Raw genomic sequence first — 8,724 nt, 5'->3', positions numbered from 1 at the left:
AAAACAATGACCGCAGATGCTGGAAACCAGATTCTGGATTAATGGTGCTAGAAGAGCACAGCAGTTCAGGCACCATCCGAGGATGCTGGCTGAACTGCTGTGCTCTTCCAGCACCACTAATCCACAAAAAAATGCTGGTCATTTCACAATAGTTTATCTGCCTCACAAACAAATAAAATTTCAAAACATTTCAAGTGACCTCAGATTGGACTCCAGAGGTTTTGAAGCAGATTTCCAAGCAGATGTTTGGCCAATTTATATCACTTGCTTAAAGAGACAATTGAAAGGACAAGACCGTTTTTTTCAGCTAGACATTCTGACTATGCTGCAGACCTCAGGCTGCTCTTCAAATACACAGCACATCAGCCACCCCCTCCTCCCCTTCAGTGGGCAACCTCTGTTGTGGGCAGGAACAAAGGCAGGAATCACAAACTAGGTCTCTGTAGAGAGACTGAGATCCAATCTGAATGGATTGATCTGAAGCCAAGTTACATTTTGAAATTCTGGCCCATTTCAAACCACATTATCATTCTTTAACGATGGTAAGCTCTCAATCCATTCAAATGGTGTGCATAATTTTATTACAAAATTTCTTCCACTTAATTGACTTGACTAAAATCGAGCAAAACAAAAAACTTTTCACTGTGCACAGTCGCCCTTACTAAGTGCTACATTGTTATTGTGATGAAAAATATAAATTCTAATTTGCACTTTAATCCCACTCGAAGATATTAAACAGATTAATCCCACTCAAATGTTCTCTCCTTCCTGATGTTGTCACATTGATTATTTCCTTTTACTTCACTTGTTGAGATAAAACTTTACCAATAGGACCATTTAGTTTGGAAAGGTTAGTACTCAGTGATCACAGCACAGCCAATCTGGGACAAGGATCTGTTCTCATTCAGAAACAGATCTAGCTGCTTCCAAAACTCTTCCCCCACTCAGCTTCTAAATGATTGCACATGCTGTCGCTCAAAAATAGTTTGCACTGCAACAGAAAAGGTTTTTAAATAAGCAGTTTATCATTAATGTGCTGTCAATACAGGAAAGACAAGGTGATATTCTTAAGATTGGACAGGAGTGTGTCTGTTTATATCACTGCAGTTCTCATGAAACAGACATGATCGTGATTGTGGTGCTGGTTCATTAACTATGAAAAAAAACAGGCCTCTTTTTTATAAAATCAAGGGAAATGTCAGTTCATAGGAACATACAGAACGGAGAAAGAAAAAGAACAATGCCCATCTCGCCACTTCTCCTTCCCCCTTACATTGTGTGCTACCTGCTTCTTCATGGTCAGTCTAATCATACCTGCTCACTGCCCTCCTTCAAACAGTTTACTGTTCATGGCTATTAGCTGACCAGGCAGCTGCCTCAGGACACCATGCAACTCTTAAAGCAATCCGTGCTGTCACAAACATCCTTCATGCTCCAAGTTTCTCTCACCAGAAGGAACGTTAACTGTGCACAATATAAGATATTATTTCTCCCTGCAACAGCCTTGTTGTCACGATGTGTTGACAAAAGGTCCATCAGGGCAAAATGATCCCACCTCAGAATGCAGCTTACCCGGGGGGGCGGGGCCTCTGCTTAGGATGCTTACAGTGAGTCCCATTCAAAGGCCAGCAATGGCAACACTACTGCTGAAATTATTTGAGGAACTGCTTTATTCTCAGGACCTATATATCTGACAATCTTCATTCCAACAGGCGACAATCATATGAAAACCTAGTGATCAGAGTCAATAGTTTGTATAATATTTACATTGCTTTGGGCTTTAACTGCCTTACCACAGGAAGCATGTAGGAACCATGAAGAGATATCAGTCCTGCTCCCTCAAGATGGTTCTGGAGATAAAATGCTTTTGTTTTGATGAAATTGCATAAACTTTAGTTATATTCCCCTAGAGAGGTTGGGCATGATCTCACTAAAATGTTAAGAATAATAAAAGGAATTGACCAGACTAAGCACTTAATAGAGATCTCAGTTTAAAGATCCCAAATTTACAAACTCATGTTATTTTAAAAGGATATAGTTCAGGTCACCTATTTTGTTGAGTTGACAAAAGTACAACCTCGATCTGCAAAGAATAGGCCCTTATGTCTGAATATATACAGCTTTCAGTGTACACAACTATGCCGGACGGAGTCCAAATGACAACCCTAAATTGATAGTTTGCTTAGTTTCCACCCCAGCCACACATTTTCCACCTCCCCCCACACACACAGACACCCATGATTATTTTGCAATTGTTGTCCAATCGTGGAATCACGTTTAAGTTTGGATGCTGTGCTGTGCTTTAGGCATGGCAAGCATGAGCTGGTTGGGTCCAGTCAGTGCCTGGCTTGTTGCAAACATTAGAAAGGGTATGCTCTCATATCCATGAGTCATTGGGACATACAGCTTAGATAGCTGGCAACACACCAGCACTGAAATTTATATATCACTTGAACCATTTGTTAAAAGGGCAGAAGCTCTCTTTGGCTTGATATATCGTGTTAGTGATGAAAGCTTTTATTGCAGTTCTGCAAAGCAGCATCATGAAACAGCTAGCTTCACGTTTTGTTCAAATCTTTGTGATATTTTACCCTTAACCTAGGCAATCTTCAGAACTAAAAGTGAGTCTTTAACATGTTCATGAGTTTGTATGATACACAGCTCGAAATCTAGTAGGGGTATCCATTATCTCTCAGGAGAGTTTTGATGTGCCCTACTTCAGCATCTAGCTTACACAGATGACTCTGATCTGAATTCTGAGGTTCCCAATGAGACCAATCTGCGATCAAATTGCCCTGACGAGTGCAAGGTGAAGTGATTCAATAATGTGTCTTCATTCAGCAATAATCAAAATAGATTATGCCCGAAATTTAGGACATTGATAGTTTGGATACAAAAGGCTGTTATTTCGTGTACACATCTCTGACATTGATTCCAATAGTTTGTGGACACAATTACACCTGATACAAGCATAGGGTTACAAAATGTAAATCTTCACCCTCCTTAATCAGAAATATTTAGCAAGCATAAAATGGTCCAAACAAATTAGTCATGTATTTATCAAACATGGGAATATAATTAAAATGTTTGCTCAGTATGTCTGCTGGTTTGTGGTTTCAAACCTCAGTGGTAGTCATAATCCAAGTTAGCACACTACATGCATGCTGACTTCCAAGGAGTCCTACAGAGGAGTGTGTTCCATTCAACGGGGTGAGGAGGCAAGGACTACTCTTCAAAAGTGGCAGGATAACTAGCAACATGTTTTTTATGAGCTTAAGTCCAGTACTCTCTAAACGCTTAATGCTATATAGAACAATTAGTCTTGTGTGTTCACAGGATGTACGTATCACTGGCTCGATGAGCATTTTCTTTCCATCCCTAGTTACACACTGGACAATTAAGAGTCAACCACATTGCTGTGGGTCTGGAGTTACTTGTAGGCCAGATCGGTAAGGAGGGCAGATTTCCTTCCCTAAAGGGCATCAGTGAACCTGGTATGTTTTTATGATAAGCAAAGTGATCACCATTAGGTTAGCTTTTCCAGGATATTATCGCTGTACCAGTGCTCCCTTACTCCTTTTGACGCTTCAAAGAGGAGTTGCTGGATGCAACAAGTTAACTCTGTTTTTCTATTCACAGGTAAAAATCACCAGGTTATAATCCAACAGGTTTATTTGGAAGGACTAGCTTTCGGAGCGCGACTCCTTCATCCGGTGGTTGTGCAGTATAAGATCGTAGGATATAGAATTCATAGCACAAGTTTACAGTGTGATGGAACTGATATTATACATTGAAAAAGAACTGGATTATTTGTGAAGTCTCTCATCTTTTAGAATGAGCATGTTGGTTTCAGGTCTTTCATATGTCAATGCCAGAACTTCCTTAAAGTTACAATCTCAAGTGAACTCTAACAACAGGTGCCGTGTTGGCCCAGATAATACATTGAAGGTGTGAGGTGCCCTGTGTAAAGCTGTCTGTGCCCCAATGTTCAGACTAATTCTAATCTAAAAAAGAGATTTACAGAATCTTACAAGGATTTATGCAGTTTGAGCAAAATAAAATATAATTCTGTAAGTACAAATTCACCCCACAAACCTGTGTGTGCGCGCGCGCGCGTGTTGTAGTGTGATGAGATAGACAACTATTTCATACACTGCAGGCAAGGATATCCTGAGGGATAGTACATTGGTGAGGCCGAGCAGAAGCTATAGCAACGGATGAATGAACACTGCACAACAATCAACAGACAGGAGTGTTCCTTTCCAGCCGGAGAACACTTCAGCGGTCCAGGACACACTACTTCGGGTGACCGTCCTCCAAGGTGGACTTCGGGTCAGGCAGCAATGCAAAGTGGCCGAGCAGAGGCTGATAGCCAAGTTTGGTACCCATGGGAATGGCCTCAACTGGGACCTTGGACTCATGTCACACTACAGGTGACCCCACTGCACTATATACACACACGCCTACAGAGCCATACACTCACAAAGACCCTTTCTCATATGCTCGCATGTACACTCTCTCACACACACAGACTTATACCCCTTTACACACACACACATACATACACACACACGTTTGTGGGGTGAATTTGTCCTTGCAGAATTACATTTTACTCTGCTCAAAAACTGCATAAATCCATGTAATATTCTGTAAATCCCTTTTTTAGATTAGAATCAGTTTAGACATTGGGGCACAGACAGTATCATACTGGGCACCTCACACTTTCAATGTATTATCTGGGCCAACATGGCACCTGTTGTTAAAGTTCACTTGAGAATGTAACTTTAAGGAAGTTCTGGGATTGACATCAGAAAGAACTGAAACTAAAGTGGGCGGCATGATGGCACAGTGGTTAGCACTGCTGCCTCACAGCGCCAGAGACCCGGGTTCAATTCCCGCCTCAGGCGACTGACTGTGTGGAGTTTGCACATTCTCCCCGTGTCTGCGTGGGTTTCCTCCGGGTGCTCCGGTTTCCTTCCACAGTCACAAAGATGTGCAGGTCAGGTGAATTGGCCATGCTAAATTGTCCGTTGTGTTAGGTAAGGGGTAAATGTAGGGGTATGGGTGGGTTGCGCTTCGGCGGGTCGGTGTGGACTTGTTGGGCCGAAGGGCCTGTTTCCACACTGTAAAGTAATCTAATCTAATCTAACATGCCCATTCTAAAAGATGAGAGATTTAACAAACAATCCAGGTTTTTTTCAATATGAAATTTCAGTTATAACACACTGTAAACTTTTGCTATAAATTCTGTGTCCTATGATCTTCTATTCCATAACCACCTGATGAAGGAGCAGCGCTCTGAAAACTTGAGCTTCCAAATAAACCTGTTGGACTATAACCTGGTGTTAGATTAGATTAGATTCCCTGCAGTGTGGAAATAGGCCTTTCGACCCAAACAGCAACCCACCCAGACCCATTCCCTTACATTTACCCCAACTAATGCACCTAACCCTATGGGCAATTTAGCATAGCCAATTCACCTAACCTGCACATCTTTGGACTGTGGGAGGAAACCAGAGCACCCGGAAGAAACCCACGCAGACACTGGGAGAATGTGCAAACTCCACACAGACAGTTGCCCGAGGCGGGAATTGAACCCGGGTCCCTGGTGCTGTGAGGCAGCAGTGCTAACCACCGTGCTACCCTGAAACACAGGTGTTGTGTGATTTTTACTTTTGTATACCCCAGTTTAACATCGGTACCTACAAATCATCTCCATTCACAGATGCAGGCAGATCTGAGTTAATCCTGAACTTTCTATCGTTATTTCAAAATAATATTGGAGTTCCAGCACCATCATGATTATTGTCCATCTGTTCCCAACGGCCTATCAGTCACTTTCCTATAGGCTCAAGCTCCACAGATTAGGACATAATCAGACTGGCACTATATTTTTAATAAGACATTTATCTGAGCGCCTAACCAGGTGGATTTTAAAGGCCTATGGCAGTATTCAAGGAAAACCTGGACAGTTTGCTTCACGTTTTTGTCAATGTATCCTCCAATCAAAATAACAGAAGACAACAGAAGTTTGATGTCTGTTTTCAGGCAATATCAGATGCCATATCTCAAATCTTACAGGCAGGACATGCACTATCCATTCTGTTGAAAGAAGACAAGAAAGAAGTCATTTATCCCTTCACAAAGCCTCTGTTAGGCCGCATATTGCATAAGCAAAAGCCCTACTATCTTCCTGATGTCCTGCTGCAGGACGGAGTTATCCTGGAAGACTTGGCATAATTAAAGCTGTGTTCAGATCATGTCAATCCTACAGAACATCTGCAACAAAGACAACATCAGAAGCTTCTGACCTCACAGTAAACCACCCTCCTAATCAACAACACTATAAACAGCATCGTGGCCCCATCTTTCCCTAAAACAGCAAAACCTCTGCATCCTATCCCTTTGTCTTGGAAACACCTGGCCCGAAATCCAACCCCTGAACCTGATGATGCCCAAATCAGTCCCTCATCCCACTACCCATTGCTGGAGTCTCCCCATCTGACGTCCCTCGGCTACCACCCTCAGACATCCGCTGCACTCCCATGGAGTTGCCCACTTTCCTGTGAATGGCTTTCAGATGCCCTCAGAATCTGAAAAGTGTTTAATAAACACAAGTACTTTGTTCCTTCAAACATTGCTGTGTTTAATCTCTTGTATGCAGAGACAACACTGAGTAAGTGTGAATATTTCCGTTACAAAATGCACTAACAGCTGAAGAAGCCCGAGTATCTTACAAAATCATTCTAGCACATAAGACAGCCATTCAGCCCATCAGGTCCATAGTGACTCTCCATAGAACAATCCAATTAATTTGATTTCATAATTGGCCTGAAGCAACTGAGGCACTGGGAAGTTGATGTATCATTATTTATACGTAGGCATGTTATTACTTATCTTTTATACAGAACTTTGACTTCTCATCAAAATAATACCTGCTTGGAAAATATTCTTAGCCACGTGCTATGTTGATGATCTGATTTATACTATTGCAGATTTTCTTCAGAAAAGCAGTTCCCTTTCTTACTTAATGTAAGGAGGGAAAAAAGCAACACGACTTCATCCAGAAAAGAGAGAAAATGCTGGAAAATCTCAGCAAGTCTTGCAGCACCTGTAAGGAGAGAAAAGAGCTGACGTTTCGAGTCTAAATGACCCTTTGTCAAAGCTCTGACAGCTTTGACAAAGGGTCAGTTAGACTCAAAACATCAGCTCTTTTCTCTCCTTACAGGTGCTGCAAGACTTGCTGAGATTTTCCAGCATTTTCTCTTTTTTGGTTTCAGATTCCAGCATCTACAGTAATTTTGCTTTTAACTACTTCATCCAGCTTGTGTTTTTCAGCCAGGTCAGAAGGACCTTTGCTCACAAATCATCTTTCAAAAAAGTACCAGCGTTTCCTTTCTCAGCATCGTCTTTTTGCGCAGAGCCTAAACAGAGTCTTTTGCTTAGGAGCAAATAAGCAGATGCTTTTCATAATAAACAGTTTTGGAAAAGCATTTAAGACAATCGCTACCACGATCATGATCTTCTTTGCGAATCATCAAGCTACCCTCAGCTAGAGCACGGTGTCAGCATCTCTGTCACACCAGCTTCTTGAAAGCAATTGATTTCAAAGCAAATCAAAGACCCAGGCCTGAATCATGAGGCTGCACAAAATGTGCAGCAAAAGGCGAGGGGGTTTATTGCTGTAGTTGTAGGAATTGTTCCCCTGTTCTCTTGCTGCATATGCCCCAAAAATCAGTAGCATACCTCATCCCTCAGTCTGACTCAATTTAGAATAGAAAACCAGACTCCAGTTTCTGACACAGGATCACTAGCACTCTCACTAGTTTCTGTACATATAAAGAAGGACACTAGTTTGACTGAGACAACATACACACCCTAGGACAGGCGAAACAAAGACACGCACGAGAATTCTTAGAGGCATGGCATTCTAACCAGAACTCCATCAATAAACACATCGATTTAGATCCTATCTACCTTCCCTTGAAAACAAGGACCGAAATGACCCACCTTAAGAAACCAAGAGCTATAAATAGAGAGGCGGGACATACCACCAGACACTCTCACTGATGATGTTACTGAGTATGGTGATGAAACGTCTGAAAAACAAACCTTTAAGCTCAGCGAGCTAACTTACAGACTTCTCAGCATCCTGAGCTACAAATCTTCTCAAAAATCACTGAGGATCATGTTTTTCAAAGACAGTTATGATTATATAGCATCTTTCCACAGCCCAAGAGCACTCAAAAGCACTTTATAGCTAGAGATCAAGAAGCAGGTGGAGCATCTGCCAGGTGCTTGGTACAAAGTCAGATGCCGGTGCAGTGTAGTCAGAGAGAATGCCACAGTTAGCTCTGCTCACTTCTGGACAAGTCAGGACACAGTCCACAGAATGACCACAAACCCCTCAGCATGGTCTTGGAAGGTATACAAGTCAGCTCCTTGTTAATATCTCTATTGTTCTAGCTCTGCAGTAACGCATACTATACTGTAAGGTTTCAACAGGCAGTTGCAAATCTCTCCATCTGAAGTTTGACACTCTCTGAAGGACCTGGTCTAATTGAGGAAAGTCCACACGCAAAACTAAATGAAGAAGCTGTGCTGTGCATGAGGTCATTGAAATGGATGAGCAGATTGCTGGGGGAGCTGTGGTAGGGTAACAGAATCAAAGCTCTTCTGAAATCCTCAGTCAGTTATGTCTGACAACTGATGAACCTCAGTTCC

This window comes from Chiloscyllium plagiosum, chromosome 4 (genome assembly GCF_004010195.1).
Source record: "Chiloscyllium plagiosum isolate BGI_BamShark_2017 chromosome 4, ASM401019v2, whole genome shotgun sequence".
NCBI classification, from domain to species: domain Eukaryota; kingdom Metazoa; phylum Chordata; class Chondrichthyes; order Orectolobiformes; family Hemiscylliidae; genus Chiloscyllium; species Chiloscyllium plagiosum.
This window is presented reverse-complemented; position numbering follows the sequence as displayed.